The following is a 23892-nucleotide window of genomic DNA, read 5'->3' as shown; positions in this document are numbered from 1 at the left end:
CCATCAGCTGATATTATAACTCCTTAACAGCCGCGGATGCTTTTAAGGAGTTATAATATAAGCTGATGGGTCATACTGAGCTGTGAGCATTAATATTATGATAAAAAATACACGTCCAAAGGCACACAAATTAATATCAGCTTCGAAAGGGAAACGTCACCGTATTGCATTTCGTCTTGTCGTCGTAAACCAGGCCTCAACCTAACGTAAGCACGTGGTAAGTTACAGGGTTTGCTTAAATTAGGAAAAAAATTACTAGTTGTTCTTATGTTTTAAAATTAATGAAAGTTATCTGGTTCTTGCTTTGATCATGTACGTAACCAAAGCATATCAGCAGGCAGCTGTAGGCTGTAAGTCAACTCGGCAACGGCTACGCGATACTGCGCTTACGGCTCTTGATGTAGGCTTTGTTAACTGTCACCTATCAGTCAGTTTCAGGTTTCTACATTGTCCACTTGGGCAACCTTACGAAATTAGCTACGTCTTCGGTCTTACGCCGTAGCAGAATAATTATTTCAGCAGACCTGCTTTTACCCCCAAAAATTTTCATAATATTTCTCAGGACCTAGCTGGTGTCTCTAAGTTTCTAGCTTCACTCCGAAAGCTCAGAAACGATGTTTTCCACATAAAACGGACTTAAACAATAAATTAATTTATGGGTATTTAATTTAGTCATCGATTTAATTTTTAACGGCTCACCTTGGGACGCTTTAAGTGAATAACAATGAAAGCATCCTGAAAGAAGTGTTCGTTTGTGGCGCTGCGCAGAGAAAGCTCGGGCGGCGCGGGGCGGCGAGGGCGGGCGGCGAGCGCAAATAGCAGCAGCGCGCAGTCGGCCAGCACACGGCCAGCCCGTCACGCGCCCGACGCCGCGCCCGTCACCGGCGAGACCGTCACACCGCGACGCCGGCCTACCGCTCGCCCGCCAGTGATTGATCAGTGATAATTACTCCCCGTCAGTGTGCTCGTTGGGGTCTCGGGCCTTACGCGCCGGTGGACCGATCGATACCGGGGATACCCACCTCCTCGGAACCGACTCTCCTCGACGAGGGCGTACGAGGTAAACATGAAACATCATTCAATTTTTTATTTACATAATACCGAGCGTGCGGTCCCGCGATGGAAGACGTGGATGACGGGGCGAAGGCGCCCCAGCCGTGGGGCCCCGCCGCCGGGGTCGAAGCGAGTGGGTTAATTGAAATATGGTTTTGGTATTCGTATCGATTGGTGTAAGTGCATTACAGTTTTGTGACCCATTTTCGCGACCACGACACTCGAAAGCGGCGGTTGGCAGGAGTCGTACAATATTTTAGAACTTTCGGAGATATTTAAAGAAATGTGAGGATCGAGTACGATATAACAGTGTCAACGGTTATTCCCGAAATTTTGCAAACGATTGCAGACTTTCGTCCGTCGCTTTGTTCTATTTAAAGCTCGCAGGGCAGATTTATTAGTCAAATAGAATTTATTGTAAGTGCAATTGTTCATTACGAAGATTACCTCGGTTACAGCATAGTGAATATCCCGTCTGTATTACAGTTTAATGAGAATAGAGTTAGAAATAACGACCTAAGAAGTAGAGTGGAGTGAAACATCGTAGTACATTTTTTTGAGGTCTTCTTTACATAATTTCTATAGTTGCTCGCTCACAGCTTCTAGAGGAAAAGACGAAGAAAAGACTTCTGCATAGTTAAAGCTTTAGGAGACAGGAGCTTAGAGCTGCTTTCTCTCTCTATATTGCCTGCCTTTACAAAAACCCTGAATAGTTGTGTTAATTTGCATTGATAATAATGTAAGTAGAGCCGAAGTCTATGTAATATTTCATTTTTGTATTTTTCCAATTATTGTCTGTTTTTGAAAAAATGCTTGCTTTTTTATGTTATATGATGCAACTACTAATAACTATAGTTTATATTTTTTACAATAGTCATGATTTTTTGACTGAAATGTATCTGTTACCGTTAGAATGCAGAATACGTTAACATGCACATTTCCTGGTAATCTGCAGATTTCCTAATACCATCCGTTAAAGTGTGAAAATTTTAAATAAAAAAAGCTTATATTTGAACTTTATCTAGTTAGTTTCATAAAGTTAATATACCTAGCGGAATAGAGCAACAATCTCGAGCTGTCAAACGAAACCGAAATTGATATACACCTGTGTGTAAAATATGTGTACGTATACACTTACACAAGCATGATTGAACATGAATTCTATGAGATTAAATTGTCAACGTGCCGATAAGCACCGACTGGACGTCAAAAAAAGAGTTCTGCTGTCATGTATCACACGTCTCCGTTTACTACGCAGTGTTACTGATAGTGACATCTCGCTTACTCAGGCCTTTGTTTCTTTATTCCGCTAGGTAGGTATATTAACTTTATGGTTAGTTTGCATTCTCTGCCTTCGTAAAAGTCCTAAAAACTTTGACTTAAGCTTGTTAACTTCCAGTTGATATGATCTGTTATGTTTTAATAGTGGAGTAACATTTTACTTAAATTTAATAATTTATTCCTTTTTTATGTTCAAAAAATTATATTAAATTATTCTCTACAACCAAATTACATGTTTTATTCAAACAAGAACCTATTTTATGTAATTTAATGAGATAGAATAAACTTTTTGCACTTTAACTGACTCGCCCAGATAATTAATCTGCAGAATACCTTGTTTATCTGCAGTCTTACTGGTTTACGCACATTAACGGTAACATAGCTATTTACTAGCGCTTTTGATCTTTAGCATTTTGACTATTATCAAGATATTAACCGATCAACAACGCAACTGCGTAGGTTATTGGCCAGTTTTCACAAAACCTGACAAACTGACCAATAAGGTTCTAAAATCACTTTTAAATATTTTGTAATATTATTGTGATTTTAAATTTGGGATATGCTTGTGCTTAAACTTTTCAGTCTTCAATTATGTATAATTGTTTCCAAATGACGAAACTTTTTGACTAAAGTAACAGTAAACTCTTTTGGGTCAAGTAGTCGAGGAGGATAGCGATAAGAATTTCATGTCACTAGGTAATCATTCTGCTTTCGTTATATTTGTTATTCAGAATAATGATTTTGTTATGACGAATAATGATTAATGAAGGTAATGGGTTAACGTACTTTGGAGGTGTGGAAGGTCATTAGCCTTTAGACATTGACGATGTCGCCTATGTACATGACACATTATAGTATAGGAGCACGATACGTTTACCATAATATTTTTTATATTAACCTTTGACGCTTAGAACATTTAGAAAACATTTTACATCAAAAACTGCAAGATATGTCAGCTGATTACATTAATTTATTATGGTGTTCACTATAAATTCGGTAATCGCCGTTTGTGACTTAGGCTTCAGCAACAAAGTATGTAACTACCAAAAATACTTTGCTTGTTTACAGCTAAAATAGCCTCAATTCAATTCAATATCTTTCTGACTAGTTATTAAGTTATTGACATTTTTAGCGACACCTGCTATCTTTTTTTGTTTAAAATAATACTCAAATATTCAACGGCATTTATGCACACACTGCTGACTTCTCCAAAATATACTGAAAGGCTATTGTTTATTAAAACGACTAAGCATTTAGCTGGTTCGCCTCCAAACATCATTCCCGTGTAACAGGAAAGAGGTTGTCGGTAAACACAATGGAATCGGCTTTGTGGCCTACTTATAAACAAAGTATAGCGGTGAATTGGCAGTCCAATAGCTCATGGCCAATTTACCAGTTAACCCTTGCCTATACACGGAATTTGTTTTTGGAATTATTTTGGAACGATTTTTTTTTATAAGTAATTTGAAGTTTTAATGCAATGGCTTTACTTTGTGGCGTTTCAGTTTCTACATAATAATAATCTTGTTTTTATAAGTATTACATTCGTTATAAGTTGGTACTTAGTACTTTCTAGTTTTTTACATTAGTACTTTCTACTCAATTTGTAAATAATGGTAGGAAATGGTTTTCATACCATCAAAATTTACAAATTTTAATGGTATGAAAATCATTTCCTTTTGACAAGTACTTATTGTAGAACATGTTTTTTGACGGAGTTACTTTTCCTTATTTTATTCGTAGACAGACGATCATAGTATTATAACCTCCTCCTTTTTGGAAGTCGGTTAAAAATGATCAGTCCGCCAATCAAACGGCTACACGATCATTCTCACGCCAGTCTGGATGAGACTGATGGACTGAACGGATGCCAGACTGAGCGTGTAAACCAGATGTACATATTTTAAGCCTTACGGTCAAGGCATTAAGGTCGAAAAGTGACACCATCTGTCGGCCTCACGTTGGCTCACGTACAACTTATAAAAGTTGAATAACGTATCATATTGATCCAGTTGCATGGAGTCTGGCCGAAATGCCCTAAATGTAACACACATACGCGTACTAAAGTCTCTTTAGGCTTTGTACATACAATATTTTAATTAGGCCCATACCTCACCGGGATGCCATGGTGACGTGGCCAGCGACGTTACCATGGCTACGTCTGGCGTCTTACTAAAGCGGTGTGTTTCTTAAATTCTATGAAGACTTAAGAAAATACCATGAAGAATCGTTCGATTATCTGAGGATATCACTAGAATCAGTGACTGATTGAGTGACGGAGCATGCAAGGACGTGCAAACAACTGGAAACGTCGCCAGTCGCCGCATGCGGAGCGATCGACTCTGGTTACGCTGGCTACTTCGCAACGTCGCCAGTCGGTCGCCAGGTGAGTCACCCGTCATACATTTCAATAGGTTTAGCTGGCGACGTCGCTGGCCACCTCGCTATGGCGTCCCGGTGAGGTATGGCCCTTACACACTCAGGATACCCATGTCATGGAGCGTCCAGAAAGAACGTCAGAACGTCACACAATTTTCATGATTTTTAGATCCACACCCTTCTAGTCACATGTATTTTAAATTTTTAACCTAACAGGCAAGCGAAAAATAAAACATTGTGTACTTAACTATAAGTAGGTATTAGTATTCTCTAAACACATTATATGTATTTTTTATTACTAAAGATTTTCAATTTAAACATATTAAATGAATGTAAAGTGCATGCTTACATAAAGTGAAACCACACAACACTAAACAATGAAAGTGAAATTAACAATTTTCCTCCAGGATTTTCGTTAAAAATATATGCTCATCAGTGTTAATTATGAAAAGGAACAACATAATGTCAGAGATAAAAATAAATGACGACATGTTGTTAACATAAACAAGGCGAAATGAAATTCAGAGATCGGCAATCGAGTCCAATATTCATTTGGCATACATCATGTACAAACGCTTGAGAGATTATTTCATCATGTGATAGCGGCTTATGCCCACTTATAAAACAATAATTATAAAGTCAATAAGGGATATTCGAAGAGGCGATTTGAAAGCAGGATGAATTATAACGAGTGAGAGTCCTTTTTAAATCTTTGTTCTTTTTCTGTAAAACCTCAAAAATTTAATAAATATACAGTTTACAATATAAAATAAATATACAATATTGAGTTATTTTCAAATAGTCTTAAATTTAGTTGTTCTAGTAGATAAAAATGTTTTCAATATGAAGAACTCGAACATAATCAAAAGATAATTTTTAATGTGAGGCTACATTGCAATATAATTATGAGTGTATCGTATGTGTACTGTTTAGTTCTAATCATTGTGTTAGTTGTAACAGAGTTTGTGGTTCATTGTCAAAAGATGAAGTATTTTGGGGATTGAAAAGGTGCCGGTTGGCAGCGGGCGACAGGAGTCAGGAAGCAACCGCAGACGACGAGTCGTCGCGACATTTATACTGGTTTCTATGTATTTCTATGAATAATTGTCGCTAGGTAGGTCGCTAGCTTCATGTCGCCCGCTGCCAACCGGCACCTTAATGCACAAAAAAATTCCAGCTCTCATGTTTATCGTAACTTAAGATGAAGCTTCGAAAATTTCCATAAATAAATACGCATCTTTTCCGGCAGTTGCACCCGAAATATACGAGCTCCAGATTGTATTGAAAACAAACGATTTACAATATCTTATGTACGAGAGGCCAGTAAATAACTGCATTAGGGCTCGTGGACGGAGCACACTTGGCCAAATTCCAACTTATTCGATATACATACAAATATATTTTTATATTGGCGTTTTTGTCGCATTAGTCATGTTACATGTTGGTATAAAAAATACTAACAATGATATACATGTATTTTCAATGAATCTTATGTTCTGTACATATCTTCAAGATGCTCAAAAATGGCTTAACCGTTTTTATGAACCTTTTGGGTATTTTTTATTTATTTATTAATACAACAAGATGAAAAAAATTATAATGTTGTACTAACAGAAAAACCACGTAGGTTTAATGACGTAGTACTTGAAGTTATAGTCTCTGTATGAAATTTTTACAAGTAAGATGAGTGCATTCCAATGGTATATTATGAAGATTAATATCAATGCTCCGAAAAATTTTTTTATGTTAGAAGGAGTTATGGTAGTTTTTAATTCAGGTGACAATTGATTTAATAAGCGCGGTATTAACTATTAGATATCTCGCCGTCCTCTCGCCGTACACATTGCTCGCGAATATTATATACATTTGGAATATATATAAGAAAATTAATTATAATTTACAGGCAATACAATATTCATCGACGGCATAATATGTAGGATGCAAATAAAAGACTATGTTGATAATGTGATTTAGTCATAACAATGATAAATAAATATTGTGCATCATCAGCTCTATTCTATACATAAATATGTGATTCAATTTAATTTAGTATAAAAACACGTGTATTGCAAGTTCTGACAATGCATATAATTTATTATGTAATCTATAACGATGAGAAGAGGCCCATCATTCGAGTAAATACTGTAGGTAAAGTAAAATTAAAAAAAAAAAAAAGTGTTCGTAACAAACCTGACAAAAATGCATTTTCGTAGATAGATAAAGAACCAATATGCATATTATAATTTTTTCGACGAATTTAAAGTTGATTTTGGAACGCCAAGCAAATTCATTTCCACTGTGCAGCTATCTCTGCTGACCGCAATACCAACTTATGCCAGTCTTAATCATCCATCAAAACATCTCGCCTTCTCTTTCATACACTCAAAGAACGAGAGAGTTAGCATTTCACTTTAACCCAGACTGGCGCAGACCATCTGATGTCCTTTATAGTTTGCATGTGTTCTGTAAGGTACTGGGTAAGTGGAAGGTGTTTGTTTTGTTATCGATCGGCGAGAACAAAGAGCGCTGTGTCCGCCCCCCTCCCCTTTCCCCCACATTACCGCAACAGGTTTTTATGTAACAGGTTATCAGATTTATATAATACTTAATTACTTTACCTGGAATTACTGTCATTGTTTCCCGCAATTTTTGTTATTCTTGATTTTTGTATTATAAATAAATTTAAATAAATTTTGTATAAAAACAAAATAAATTTTGTATAAATACAAAATATAAATAAATTTTGTATTAAAAAAAAAGGCCGGCTTTTAAGAGAGAATAGGGTAATAGAGGAGGGTAGGGATGGGAAGAAAAGGGAATAGGGAAGGGTAGGGAATAGGTATGGGTAGGGAAGGGAAGGGAATAGGGGAGGGTAGGGGTTTGGGTCTCCGGTAAACTCACTCTCTCGACGAAACACAGCGCAAGCGCTGTTTCACGACGGTTTTCTTGAGAACGTGGTATTTCTCCGATCGAGCCGACGTATATAATAATTTCAAGTTGGCCGACTATCGAACAACTAAATTGCGTAGTTTCACAATTCAATTGGACAACTTTTTAATTGTAGGTAATCGGAAAGGAATCGCATTTCTGATACGATTGGTGTCTAATTAGTTGTACAATTTAGTTGGATGCAATGTGCGAGCTCTTATAAGTCGCTGTAGTTATTGGTATACTATGCGATTTTATTGGCCAACTTGAAATTGTAAGTCTGCGGTCGCTCTAATATCATAAAGGCGGAAGTGCGTCTGCTACCTTCTCACGCCTGAGCCCCTGCCCCCTGAACCAATTTTGAAGAGGTTTGGTGTGGAGATACTGAATTCTGAAATCTGACGAATTGATAAATTGAATATAAAAATATAAATTGATTTTTGTTAATCTGACGAATTGATAAATTGAAATTTATCAATTCGTCAGATTAAATATCATTCCAGAACAACACGGTTTTGTAAGGCAAAAATCTACATCAACTAATTTAATCATTTTTACAAATTATCTATTTAAAAACATGGATACTAGATCACAAACAGACGCAATTTATACAGATTTTAAAAAGGCCTTTGATCGAGTCGATCATAAAATTCTGTTAAACAAGATTTCGTATAATGGTATCAAAGGAAACTTATTTCGCTGGCTTCAATCTTATATTAGTAATCGAATTCTAACTGTGGTGTGTAATGGATTTCAGTCAGACTCATTTTTGGCTACTTCGGGTGTTCCACAAGGATCAATATTAGGTCCATTACTATTTATCTTGTATATTAATGACATCAACACATGTTTCCGCAATAGCAGGTTCTTGTTGTACGCAGATGATCTCAAAGTGTTTAAAACCATTAAATCCCCAGAGGATTGCCGCCAGCTACAAAATGATTTAAATAGATTGACCGAATACTGTATTGAAAACAACCTCAAGTTAAGTATTAGTAAATGCAAATACATTAATTTCACAAAAAACAAAAAAACTTTTCAATTTCACTATTCACTATGTAACGAAATATTAGTTAGAGACACCCAAATTTGCGATCTCGGCGTCATTCTAGATTGTAAGTTACACTTGAATCTACACGTCGATAAAATAGTTGCTAAAGCATTCCAAATTTACAATTTCGTTATGAGAGCATCATCTGATTTTAAACTCGAAAACACCTATCTTTATCTTTTTAACTTTTTGATTCGCCCTCAAGTTGAATACGCATCTATGATATGGGACCCGTATTATGCTAAATATGACAAAAAAATCGAGAGAATCCAGCGAAAGTTTGTTAGAACCTTGCAATATAAATGTCATTATAAAAATCATCATCAGACTATATTACCGTATGAGGAATCATTAGCCAAATATAATTTACTAACTCTTAAGTCAAGACGTTTGTTGCTTCAAACTATGATGCTGTATGGGTTAATAAACAATAAAATTGATTGTCCAGAATTGGTTAGCAATATTTTCTATATTGTCCCTAGGACAGTAATAAGACGAGAGACGCGCGCTTACCCACTATTTGCAACGTCTACATGTCGTACAAATGCTGGTGAACGCGCGCCTCTACATAGATTAGTTAAAATATATAATGATCACTTTACCAACATAGACATATTCGCAAAAGCTAAAAAGGTGTTTAGAAAAGAAATTAAGAATGTTTTAATGCACTGTTAGCAATTAAGCATTATATTTTTCCTAATAATATGTGAAAACATAGTGGAGTATACTACTGTTTATGTTAAGTTTAGTATGTAATTTATTTTGTGATTTCTCAGTATACTTGTTTGTTTTCCTAATAAAATAAAAAAAAAATAAAAAAAAAAATAAAAAAAATTTCGTTTGTGTAATGTATATCGATAATGTGAAACTCAGAAAAAAGTTGCTCATACACTTTTCATGGTCTAGTATATCCTTGCCAAAGGAGTATATTTTAAAATGTATGGAGTCTGGTACAAATTTCCACCACCAACGAGACGTATATAGTAAAATTGTCTACTAAATACTGAATCATTATAACCAGACCGCAATCAAGAATACCCTGTCAGTGAAAAGTTACGGCTGAATTAAAAGTCATGTTTTTTACCATTTTGTATGAAAAATATTGCAGATGTACCTAATAAAAATGTATTGAGTTTAGTGCAAATGTCCACAACCAATAACACCTAAGTAATGATCTGCTAAATACGGAATCATTATAACTGGACCGCAACCAAAAATTTGTAACGGAATGAAAAAGTATTCAACCATTTTATTCCATAAAATAGTGTTAATATGATCCATTGCACTTTTTAACTACTCAATCTATGTTATATCATGCCGCTTGGCATTCCCTATTAGGTTTTCACTGTAATAGATGAATATCAATATCAATATTTTCACTCAAAAAAATAATTTTTCATATGGTCATAACTTTCTACTGACAGCTTATTTTCACTTCATCTCATAATGAAAGTTACTTTATATTTAATGGGAAATAAGTCAATATGGGTCTCGTTAGTGGTGGGGACCACTTTACTTCATTCTCCTTTAATGGAAAACGATTTAGTGGTGCTGTTTGGTATATTGTACACTTAAATAGGTAGTTAAACACTTTCAAAGTTTAATAACAATTAAGATTTCTTTACTAAATTAAGTAATAAATATTTGATGTCGCGATCAAATAGCGTTGAAGTCTTTCTTCGTAGCCAGGCCCTACGTCGCGCGTAGCACGTAGAGGTCATCTACGGAGAGTCTACGAGCGCTCTACGAATTCTCGCTACGAAAAATATCTCGCTACGGACTCATTATTTCGTAAATTGTCATTGCTTCTTCAACGTTCAACTTTATAGAGTATTTAAAACAGTATAATTTAGTCGGTGCTATACTTCCATATAACATTCATGCTGTTGGTTGGTTGTTGGGCGTTGATAAATCGAATAAATTAATTAGCAAAGCTACGAGGTCTAAAGATAGTTATAAATTAGCAGCAATATAACAGTTTGAAATGTCTACAATTTTATTCAATACTTGCATCGTGTTTCAATTACCCTGAATATTAAAAGACTATAATTTCTCACAAAAGAAAGTAATATTATAAAGTATATATTTTAAAATATAAAGCCTACCAGCCTTTCATCAGTTCGATTCATAAAGTTAATATACCTAGCGGAATAGGGTAAAAATCTCGAGCTGTCAAATGTAACCGAAATTGGTTTTCATCTGTGTGAAAAATTTGTGTACGTATACACTTACACAAGCATGATTGAACATAAATTCTATGATATTAAATTGTCAACGTGCGGCACGTGCGGACTGGACGTCCAAAAAGAGTGCTGTTGTCATGTATCACACGTCTTTTTTTACCACGCAGTGTTACTGATAGTAACATCTCTCTTGCTCAGGCCTTTGTTTCTCTATTCCGCTAGGTATATTAACTTTATGGTTCGATTGTTGCTTACTTAACATAGTAATTCATTGTAGTAAATTTTTATAGGCAATAAATTCACAAATAAAATTGTATAAACTTTTCTTCATGACTTGACAGACTTGGCTATATCATTTTTTTTTGTTAATGTTCTTAATAACTGATGATAGTATCACATAGTATTGTGTTTCAATGAAGCATAATTAGCAAGAGCATAAAATGTGTCATATTTAAAATATATTATGTACGAATTTTAGCCAATTGAAAATGAGCTACAGTGTTGTGTGGTTTTTGTATTCGTCGAAACAAACGGCCTCTCGCTCAACATGTTGTAACCTACATTCCGGCGACAAAGTTTCCAGCCACGTTTGTCCGCACACAGCTATTGTATCGTTAACTTCCCCTTTGTCCTATAAAATCTACAATTAGTGTTTTTTTCTAATTATGCTAAGGTAGTTTTTAAAATACAGTAATTGGTGCTTCTGTTTTGCGTTTAGTCGCCGTGTTTTGTTTTGCCTCGGTTCTCGCGGGAATTTTTGTATAAAGTTCAGGAATTCAAAAATCAAGGTTCTTTTAAATACGATGCAAAGGTTTTTACAGTATTTTTTTGAATAAATACGTGAATTTGTATCGACGAAATGAGGTTGCGATATTTTTCTAGTATCGCGTCGTCTCAGCGAATTATCATAAGCTGGCAATAGCGCGGTGTACCGGCTACACGCTTTCATATTTAAAATATTTTCTTAACATTTATTTTACTTTATAACAGTATCACATTTTTTCATTTTTAGTTAACACAAACAATTTCTTTGTACATTAAACAGTACATATATAATTAAATGTGTTATATAAAAACTAAATAGGTTGTCAAAACAACTCATAAAATCCAAGTATTCACTGGGGAGGTTTCCCCTTTGTTAAGTCAGGGAGAAACAGTGGGGTCGGCAGCTTTGTCATGTGTATGATACATCTTCAATTTCCCCGAAAGACGAAAAGAATACTACAAGATAATATTATACTAATACTTTATTTCTTTATCTTAATAAATTAGGAGTAAGCTATAGGTATAACTAGCTCACCCGGCGAATTTCGTTTTGCCATATAAATTATTTTTAGTATTAATACAAAAAGTAGATTATAAGTAATAACCTATTCTCAGGTCTAACGAATACATACTGTATTACAAAATGTCATTAAAACCGATTGAGCCGTTTTGGAGAAGTTCGCACACAAACACTGTGACACGAGAATTTTATATATTAGATATTATACTACTTTAGGGAAGCTGGAAGCTACATTGTGTTGCATGAAATAATAAATATTTATGAAAAACGTTCGAACATCGCCAAAGCCAATTTTTATTATTTCATAATTAATTTTGCGTCGTCGTTCGCGGTCTTTTGATGGCACAATAGACGTGGCTGCAACGCACATAATTAATTGGCACGCAGTACGTAACGCACCAGAGCAATGTGGCATCGCTCTTATGGGTTGTAACATCTACACCTTTTTATATGATTATTCCTATAAACACCCCTTCCTGTATTTTCGATACGCTCATTTGAGTTCATCGATTCATCGTGCATCATACCGCTAGGCCGGCGGCGTAAACTACAAAAACCGTATAAAATCATTAGCGTACAGTTTACGAGCCCGGAGATATATCGCCTGCGATGACTGTAAAAGTCAGAAACTTTGTACAAATATAAACATACAAACTTTACGCCGCCGAATGTGGGACAGCGAGACTTTTTTAATCATTGAGGTGCTCCCCGTATTTTTAGTTCGCGTAAAGTGTTGGGTGATTAAAGATGCTTTTTAGGGTCGATTTATTATGCGTCCGCCCGAACGCGCGGCTGGCGGCTACACTGCGAGATCACAAGCAATTGTATGTAAATGACAGCTCAACCGCGCCGCTATTTGAATATTCATTTTATAAAGTCCTCACGGGCCATAACACTCGCGCGTACGCTAGATTCTACAGCTCTACATAAATCCCGTCCAAATGCTTACGCGCGTTTCGTTACTCGCGCGTAAAACGCGTGCAATGAGTGGGACACTCGACTTGCCCGTTAAAGGAGTGAGCACACTGAGACGGGCCGTGCCGGGGCTCATCGCAAAAATCCGCCTCCATACAATTTGTATGGAAGCGGGAATCCGCTGCGCCCCGACACAGTGTGCGATACTCGCATCCGCTTCCATACAAATTGTATGGAGGCGGATTTTTGCGATGAGCCCCGGCACGGCCCGTCTCAGTGTGCTCACTCCTTTAACGCGCAAGCGAAGCGCGAGTCGAGATACTTGGGTGCTATGTTATTGCAGCGTCCAGTACTATGCGCGAGTCCGTTGCGAGTGGACGTATTTGATAACACACGCAACTGCAGTTTCCGAGTCCATGTTTGTAACTGGCTGGATCCCTCCCGGCGTAGTAACGCACGTAAAACGAGGTATCTAGAACTGCAATAGAAATTGAAACGCGCGTATGGAGTATGGACTCGCGCGTAAAACGCCTCATCTGGACAGGCTCTAAGAGGAATTAGTCAGATTTCCACGTAATAATGATATAATGCGTGTTTTAAAATTAACATTTAAAATTTGGTGTAGTGCTATTTTAACTAAACTAAACGTAACATTTAAAACGTATTTTAATGGTCCGCGATAAAAAACGGTTCTTCAATTAATAACTACTCGAATCCAGTTTTCATCACGCTATGTATAATTTATGGTTCAGTCAAATGCGAGCGATCGATATTGGTGTGAAACAGATCACGCCTCATTGCATATTTACACTATAAACTTACCTTATTTTTAGATTTATTCCACTGTAAATTATATTATAATTGCGGGTTAATTGTTTTCTTTACAACGTCGTACTTCCAACACTACTTTTGTTGAAACTAGAATTTAAATACTTAAGTATTCCTTATTTTATCTACGAAAATACTTAAGATAACATTACTATCATTCTTAAATTCTCAATAGCCCTACACGACGAATCACATTAATATAATATGTAAAGCTAAAACAGTGGGTGTGGGGAATCAGCTATGCGCCGTTCCAGTCCTCGCACCTAAAACAAGCATGAGCAGTATCGTCAATCACGTCATATGACTTGTAGATCCGAGTGTATTCTCCACATACACGCACTCACACACTATGCACCGGCAGTCCAAACAGTGGAGCCGTAACACGTACCGTAGAGCAGTCTTAATTCAGACCACACGCCACGCAAGGTGCATTTCTAACAGAGTTTTCGGCATCTGAACTGCCCCGGGGCAGGGTGGGCCGACAGGATACGGAAACATCCAAAGTTTAAATAAAGAACATAAACTACGTATTGCATAGTACTAGTGCAATACGTAGTTTATGTTCTTAATTTAAACTTCGGCTGTTTCCGTATCCTGTCGGCCCACCCTGCCTCGGGATTCTGTGCCCCGGGGCAGTTCAAATGCCGAAAACGATATTAATTTGTATGCATTTGACAGATTTCATTTGCTTGAGACGATATGCAAGTCTGTTAATTCATTACAAATTTAGAAGTGCATCTGCGCGTCGTGCTGCGGTCTGAATTGACCCTAGCCCGCACAGTTTCGAAGGCAGCAATATGCGCGGTCCGAACTGTACATGTGCTAATGCTCACCGATGTTGTGACAGTATCGGCGGACGATGGCTGACGTGTAATTACGGCGCGTTAACCTCTCAGCGGCGGTGTTTATGACGGAGGTGTTTGTATATTTTTCTATACTTTATTACCTAACAATGAGGCAATCATAAAAGTTCCCGGCGCGATTGAGACGTACACTAGTTTATTGTAGCGTTGACTTTGAAGTTAGTTGGCTGAGTAAACAGTTTTTCATAGAATTTCATATTTAACGATTGCTACATCTCAGTTTGAGTTAACTTCGTATTTTTCTTGGATATTCTGGTAGAAACGCATACTAGGAAACACGTTTTCAATAATAGCTGTAGTTTGCTTATTATTTAGAAATTATAAATGTCATTTTTTTTTCTAAATACAAAAAGTAAATCACTCAGTAGACACAAATTGGTTTACTTTTTTCCACTCAATTTTTCTGTAATGAAAATCAATAAATTTCACATTCTTCATATTCGAATGTTAACGTGGCCCATAAAACGATATTTGTGCATACGAGAATACACTCTCGTTGTGAAAATATGACACAAACAGGAAAACGCCTCGCCGGGTGGTGTGTAGCCGCGCGCGAAAATGGAATATATTTTTAATGATGGCCAATAATATGATAGCTGTTAATAATTTTATCTGCGCTGTAAACAAGCCGCATTCCGGCCGGCGACGGTTGCCAACGCGCTATTTACTCGCTTAGCACCAAGGTTGAGTTTTTAATCGCTCTCGCGGTCCACACGGAAGTACACATGTGAACATCACATGACAAGCCATTCCTCGAAGATTTCTACACGAGGCGTGATAACTCGACTAGTGCTTTTTATATACTTTTTGCTGCTTTAGGCTTCTGACATACGAACGGCACTGGTCGACGACACTTGTCGATGGCACACGCGTGCCGTTCGTCTGTAAGCGCTCTAAAAGACAGACCCAGAGGGAGACAATGAAACAAAGATACAATTTTTGTTGTTGCAATGCTGCCGAAAGATACAAAATCACTCTACGAAATTACACAAGACGCTGCCCGGCAATAGCGGGGTTTCGGTAGCTGTAAACAAAAATTTTCCGACACTTTTCTCCCTGCCACGTGTCACCAGGCGGAGCTCTGTATTAATTAGGTATTTGTCCTGCTAAACATAATATCACGAATTCGTAAGAATTTAAAAATCCTTGATGAAAACTATAGTCATTTTGCACCGAAAGTAGGTATAAAATGAGGCCATATCTTAGTACTCGTACGTAGTAGTAGTAATTATTGACAATTTCTATATTATGGCGTAATTTAAAAACTTACTGTAAAATATATTATATAAAATACTAGCTGTCCCGGCAAATGTTGTTTTGCCAGATATAATGTATTTCGCCCATTTGTTTAAATCGAAGTGACTAAATAAGTATGTCACCATGGCAACGTCCATTGCTATCCCGTCGCACAAACAATGGTCGCCGTCAGTCTCGAGTTGTAATAATTTACTATTATTTATTCAGCAAATGCACTTATATACTATAAAAAGTAGCCAGTAGCCGATTCTCAGACCTACTATGAATAGACCTACTATGTATAGAATATGCTTATAAAATTTGGTAAAAATCAGTAAAGCCGTTTCGGAGGAGTACGGTAACTAACATTGTGACACGAGAATTTTATATAATAAATAAGATCAACAGCAAAAATATTCACCATTATAACTTGTTTCATACAAAATGTTAAAAGTTTAAGGCTACGAAATATGAAGTTCTCTGCTCCGTCTTGTGAGTTGTGAATAAATAATGTGCATGCTGAAAGTTCCTCGAGGTACATTTTTGTAAAAGCAAATGTATGTTTACATACATGCATGCAGAAATGAGATGAAACATAGATACTGAACGGCAGATGTCTATGTAATCCATACTAATATTATAAAATATGCGAAAGTGTGTCTGTCTGTCCGTTAACTAAACTGCACCGATTCTGCTGAAATTTGGTATGGATATACTTTAGAGTCGTGGAAAAGTACATAATATAATACTTTTCATCCCGAAAAAATTTATATTTTGGGCGCAATTAATGAATTTTGGCGCAACGACTTTGCGGTCGTCAACCGGTTATTCTATACTTCTGTAACAAGAAACTATTTCAACAACACACTAAGATGCCTACTGATACTGAATTTGCAATTATTAATTAAAGATAGTAAATAACTTCTACATTCGCAGTAGTGTTTCTCAATTAATCTCTAAACTTTAATGAAATTATCCGCTGAAAATATTCGACCCTCGTCAGACTTTTGAACCCTAAATTGTATCCCAATTCAGTGTCCCTGATATTAAGGAAGGTAAAGGTCAGCTAAAGATCGCCCGCCGCCCGCCGCGTGTAAATCACATAACAATCTATTTTCACTCCGTCCTCACTCCTCTGTCCTCACGCATATCATAACACTACGAATTACTCCAGATTCGCGAATGATAGCGCGTTATTAGAAAGAGATAAACATATTTACATATTTTGCTGTTTCTTCTAGGTCTTAAAAGTTTTTTCCAAAGATAAGAGTTAGCGAGTTATCTGAATCTGAATTTTAATTATTAGGTATAGTAGCAACTTCTAAGTCCATATTATTGTTGTGTATTAGTAAGCCATTAGTGATTAGTCATTAGTTTTGTGATCGCGACTGTTACTTAAGGTGACGCCGCGTTAAAGTAAAAAACCGTGTTGGATATGTTTTAGATTGCTTGTTTTCTATGAGAGGCCGAGAAAACAAGCAATGAAACGGCAAAAAATGGAAAGAGCGTTAGCGACAAAATGGTTTTTGTCGTGTTATTTAAAAAACATAAATACATTTCATATAAGCTATGGGCAAATTAAAGTGTATGCTTGAAAAAATTTATGTACAAATTTTGGAAGCTTAAATTACTCTCCTCTGTTGGCAAAATAGGAATCCCTTTTTTTACTGAGGTCTTTTTGATTGATTGATAAAAGTTGACCAATCGTGTTATGCTATGGGTAATTCAAAGACAAAGACATGATGAATACTGACAATGAACTTTAATTTCTTAGCTTTAGTCATTGCTGAGAAAAATCGATATCACTACAGCCAAATTATCAAGGCGTTGCCTTAACAAACGCATCCTTAAAAGTTTTCATAGTTTAGCAATTAATGCTAATTTAGATTTATTTGTATTCATATTTGTAATATTTTTTATAAAAAACTGTTTTGCCTTAACAAATAAATAAATAAATTATTTCTATTACAAAGAAAACGCCATCCACCTTATATTATATATTTCTTCCTGGATGCTGCATTCACTTTCTTACCGAGAATTAATTGCGAGAGTCAAGATATTTCATTAGAAGTTTATTAGAAAAAAACTGTATGGAGATAGTCTCGGCTGGAACTCGAGTTACATGAATAAAATACATAATGAGAATTTATAGAACTGTCTCCCGTACTTATTATATTATCTAATGTGACTAGTTATACAGAGTGTAACAAAAATAAGTGATAATACTTTAGGTTGTGTATGTGTAAACAGAGTTCACTGTGAAAGTAGTAACGCTGAAAGAGTAACTTTTATTTTTTACTATTGTATGGGAAAATGTATGACGCTGAGGCGCTTACAAATCACAAAAATAAACGGCTGTTTCAGCGTTGATACTTTCATAGTGAACTCTATACTCATATACTTGATACAGTTATTGTATTACGAGTATACAGGATGTAACAAAACCAAGTGATAATACGTAGGTATTATCACTTTGTTTTGTTAGTACCATAAAGTAGTATTTAGTATTATTTATGTAGGTAGCGTATTTATCATTTAAATATTACGCAAGTGAAAAACTTTGTAACCCTTTTTACTAAAAAATACTATATATATATATATATATATATATATATATCTTAGCGGTGCCGAATTGACCAATCACCATGCTCGAAATCTTTCTGTCATTCCGCTGGAATAGCATGATTGGTCAATTCGGGCACCGCTAAGCTCCGCTCCACTTCAGTGGAAACGCAGCCTTATGCTCTGTTCTGTTATGCTGGAACTTTCAGCATAACAGAACTGGCGAGCAGCACCGTGTGTAATATTACACGAACCATTTGCAGCTACTATTGAGTTTTGACCCCCTCATAATAATTCAGAAACTATTTCACATAAACATCTCAAATTTGGCTCATTTGAAACTTGCGAGGTAAATTTTGGTCAACAAATATATGTATTTATTTGTAAATATAATTATGATCTTTAACTAGATTAGATTTGACTTGGCCAGTTTTCATCGGAATTAAAATGTTCAACAACTTTATGAAATGACTGATGTAATGAAAACTGACCAAGAGAGATCTAATCTACTTTAAGATCTCACATTATTTAAGTAACATCAATTGTTATAGATATACTAGCTGTCCCGGCAAACGTTTTTTTGCCATATATATTTTTTTTGGTATGAAAAATAGATGTTGGCCGATTCTCAGACCTACTCAATATGCTCACACATAAAAAACGGTCAAGCCGTTTCGGTGGAGTATGGCAACGAAAACTGTGACACGAGAATTTTATATATTAGACTAGCTGTCCCGGCAAACGTTGTTTTGCCATATAAATAATTTTCGGTATGAAAAATAGATGTTGGCCGATTCTCAGATCTACTCAATATGCTCACAAAATTTCATGAGAATCGGTCAAGCCGTTTCGGAGGAGCATGGCAAGGAAAACTGTGACACGAGAATTTAAAGATTTAATAAAGCAAAGAAAATATATACTTTATTATTTGTTCATAAATTTATTTGGTTCCTATGTAGGTTCCTATACATACGTATATTTCAATTTTCCATAGAACTTGGCGCTCATTTAGATCTCCATCCTTTTTACGGCGAAGTCCATAGACAAGAAAAATGTTTGTATGGAACTTGGCTCTCCATTTTTACATTTATGTTTTTGGTGGGATTCATTTTATTCAATGAACTCAAATGTATTAAAATATTTAGTTGAGTTTGCAGGGCGTATATTTATAGAAGATAACAAAGTAAATAAGCAAATCGGTACTTACTTTTATTAACCATAATCTTAGCAGGAAGGATAACCTTCACAGTGTATTGTAAATAAAGCGATTGCAATGCAGCACTACGTCTGGTGTAAGAAACCTGCATATAACTATAGCATTATTTCTATCTATTTATATTACAAAGAAAATACCTACGAAATTCGCAGTGATAGAAAACTAAGCTTACTTTTTAGGGTTCCGTAGTCAACAAGGAACCCTTATAGTTCGGGCTGTCCGTCCGTCTGTCTGTCCGCGGTTTTGCTCAGAGACTATAGAACCACAAAGCTGTAATTTGGCATGAATGCACATATTTTAGATGCCGACAAAATGGTACATGAAATCTAAAAAAAAATTTTTATGGTACCTTCCCTACACATCAAGTGGGGATGATTTTTTTTCGCGTCCACCCCATCGTGTGGGGTTGGATGACGTTGGATAGGTTTTTTAAAAAATATTATGAGTATTCATAGATCATTTTCCGATTTAAGGATCCCTTTGTGAAATATTAAGTTTGAAAGTGGAAAAAATCGTTAGGGTCCAGTGTCCCCCTCTTCTATCAGCTAAACGGTTGCTTCTGGAAATGTGAGAAAATTCACGGCAGTAGGAAATATGCTGAATTTAAAAGGAAAACTTTCACGGCTTAAAAGACTTTAACAACGTAGAGATAGCTCTACGTTGTTTCTCATCGTCTGATAATTCCATAGAAAAACGAATGAAAATTACCATGTAAATATAGTTTTATTTCACGGTACCTATAATGTACTATCAGAGAAGTTGATTCCTATGCAAATCGGGGACCTAAGTAGTTTGGTCGTGTTACGTCAAACCCAGCTGACAGATCACAATTAACATTGAATTGACATATTCGACCAAATAACGTTGGTCTGTCAATTGCATAGGAATCAACTTCCTCGATGGTACCTAGTGATATACTGTATAAACATTAGAAATGCAACATTTTACTTTTATCCGCGACTGTCCTTCAAACCGTTTTCCTCAGTCCACCTTGACAGGGCGAATCCGATGGTGATATAAATGCATAATAATTCAAACAGTTATCTGGTGAGTATCGTAATGACGTAGATACGGTATCGCGGCGATAACGGTAGGACGAGCTATTATGGGTGATAAGTTGATAACAAATCACAGTGCCGACTATATAATTGGCTCCACAATTATATCTACCTTATTCAGATACCATCAATCGTACATATTGATGCAATATAAATGCAGATTTCTCCAATGTTCGATCCAGTCTGTTGGTGTGTACTAAAATACAAATGGACCATTTGTAGATTATACGAGATAAATCATGCCTTTATTATCAGATTCAAATGCTGCAAGGATAAGACCTTTTGGAGCTACGTCACGTTGCAATGACATGTACAGGCTATGCCCTATGATGGTCTATGATGAAACGGTTGCTTAGAAGATTTCTCAACGTAATACAAAACGGAACGTACGTACATTTTTCCGAACGTTTTTGGAGTTTTAACCGGCCATTTGATTGAATGGACGTAGTGGACGTAACTCATTAATTTCCAACCAACGTAATTAACATTTATTTGCCGTATCAGAATACCATTTTGCTGTTTAATAGGAAATGGCAGTCCATTATAATAGCTCCAGTAATCTGCCCCGGTTCGATCCAGTGGTCGTACAGAAGCAGTATTCATGCTGCATGAAAATACAAGAATAGTAGCTACTGATAAAAATATTTTACGTTTAGTTTAGACTAAGTGCTTAGGCACTATAGCGACAGAAGGGACTAAGCGAAATATATTTCTTATCTAAATATTTATTATATTTAGATAAGAAATATATTTAACCCAAAGGTGACTGACTGACTGCCATAATGATCTATCAACGCATACGGTACAGCCCAAACCACTGGACGTATCGGGCTGAAAGGCATGCAGGCATCCGCCGAAAGGGGATAAAACAGGGGATGAAACTTTGTTAATTTTAAACCTTTGATGGCTTTGACGCCTAATTAATAACAATACTTCATAATGCGAGCGAAGCCACGGGCAATAGCTAGTTTATATAATATTTATTTAATGCGTTACTGAATTTTGATCATTTTTTTAATACAAAACATTTTGATAGATTGATTTTTATCTACAATCGACTGTAATTTTATTTCGAAATGCGCTTAAACATGCGCAGGTGCCACAGAGTTTTAATAATGCCAATAAAAATACATAATATTTAAAACATCTGTAACTGAGACTTGAGAGCAGGTGAACAATATTGTGTTCGGTTGCCGATCATAAAGTTGTTATAGTGAATTCAAATATTTTAATAGTTTCTTCTTTCCGTTTTACTAAAATTGTAGTCTATTTTATTACTAAAAGCTTTTTATTTTAAAAGCTTTTATTTAACCTGCTCTGTATGTATGTAAGTATGTATGTTTGGGTGAAATTTTGGAACTCAATTTTGAAGTAGATGAGAGTGATATAATGTATGTGACATAATCTAATATGGCTGACCATGGCGAACTAGTTATTTTCTATGCAGTCCTACAATATTATGGATATTAAATGAAAGGGCTTTTGGAGAGTAACTCGAAAACGAATGTAATGTTATTCTATATCCAATACCATGGTAGCTTATCCAAGATACTGGAATAGTTATTTTTAATGCACTACTGCAATATGGGTATCAAATGAAAGGGCTCATTGAGAGTAACTCATGTCGTGTTGTGTCGTGTCGTGTCGTGTCGTGTTGTATCGTGATGTGACGTGAAGTGACGTGAAGTGTTATGTCGTGTCATGTCATGTTAATTGTTAAGTCAAATTCAGCCGGGTTTTAGAAAATGCTCAGTTGAATCCAGTCATTTTTGTTAGTGAAATTAAATGTTTTAGTCGTTTAGAAATAAACGGAAAATTAACAACTCGCTAAATATAGACCCGGTTTTTTACAGATCAAAATCAAGTACAATTTCTTAAGGACGGTTATCAGATTTTAACAAATTGTTGAAACAAAACAAACTACAATCAAGCAAACTAAGAAGTCTAGCCAGAGATAACTAAAAACAAAAAATAAATTACAAGCAAAATTTAAATACTCTAAAAAGAAGAAAATAAATTTCTCCTAAAACAATTGTAACAATTAAGTTATAGCCTCAATATATTTATACAATTTGCTTGATAATAAAAGCTTGTCGCGTGATTTTTAAATATGTATATTATGTAAACTAGACGTACCAATTTAACTGAGTAAATTGATAATACATATTATATTATCAATTCAAATAAAATTTATAATACATAATATATTGAGTTTATAACTTATTGTTAGATTTTTTTAGGAGAAATTTATTTTCTTCTTTTTAGAGTATTTAAATAAAAACTTTTTTCAAAAAGTTTTTTGCTTATAATTTTTGTCATATTCATGATCTTTTTAAGCAAGCTTTCATGGTGAATAAAAAAGAGCATGGTTGGTGAATCCCGAAACTATAGGAGATAGCGAAAAATGTTGAAACGAGTTTCGAGCTCGATTATGATACCACAATCGATGCATTATTCGATTTTCGATTAAAAAATCTAGTCTGAAATCCAACCAATTGATTTTGGGTTAAATTGGATAATAAAAACAAATTACGTCCCATTATTAATTCATGAAGACCTAAGCGGCCGCATCCGGCCGCGATAACAATAGATAAGCTATTGTGTCTCGTTATTCCACGATCGATGGGTATAGATAGAGTATAGCAAAATATTAGTACCTTTGGTAGCTTATTTAGCATTGTTTGAAATCTCTGAAAGACCAAAAGCATGAAGTTAGGCGACAGGGTTATATTTACTGTATAAACTATAAGTTATGCAGTACAGGATCTCATATTCCTCACGAGGAAAGCATAATATTGGCAATTCCCGGCATGTGTTTCGTCGACAACCGTGACCCACTTCTAGAGCCTCAAATATGTTGCAGATATGGAATCACATTATTAATTTATAGACTTCAGAGAGTTTGTATAATTAGAAGTAAAACTTTAAAATATAAATTAATGGCGGATCTGACCGACTGCTGATACAATCTAGTTCGTAAAATTTTCACATCGAAATCGGTTTAGCCGCTTAGAAGAAGATTCATCATAACACACAGACAGGAAATTTAAATAG

General features: G+C 35.6%; 1 protein-coding gene across 5 annotated transcripts in view; it reads left to right on the top strand.

The window, feature by feature from the left end:
• The first annotated feature begins 839 nt into the window (after positions 1-839).
• The window catches only part of LOC121738496 (potassium voltage-gated channel protein Shab), a 78808-nt gene continuing 55755 nt past the window's right edge, over positions 840-23892 (top strand). For all 5 annotated transcript variants that reach the window (XM_042130585.1, XM_042130584.1, XM_042130583.1 and 2 more), the window contains exon 1: positions 840-1060. The gene's annotated coding sequence lies outside the window, so the exon portion shown is untranslated. The remainder of the gene's footprint in view (positions 1061-23892) is intronic.

This window comes from Aricia agestis, chromosome Z (assembly GCF_905147365.1).
Source record: "Aricia agestis chromosome Z, ilAriAges1.1, whole genome shotgun sequence".
NCBI classification, from domain to species: Eukaryota; Metazoa; Arthropoda; class Insecta; order Lepidoptera; family Lycaenidae; genus Aricia; species Aricia agestis.
Note: the sequence above shows the minus strand (reverse complement) of the source record. Positions and strands in the feature narration are given on the sequence as shown.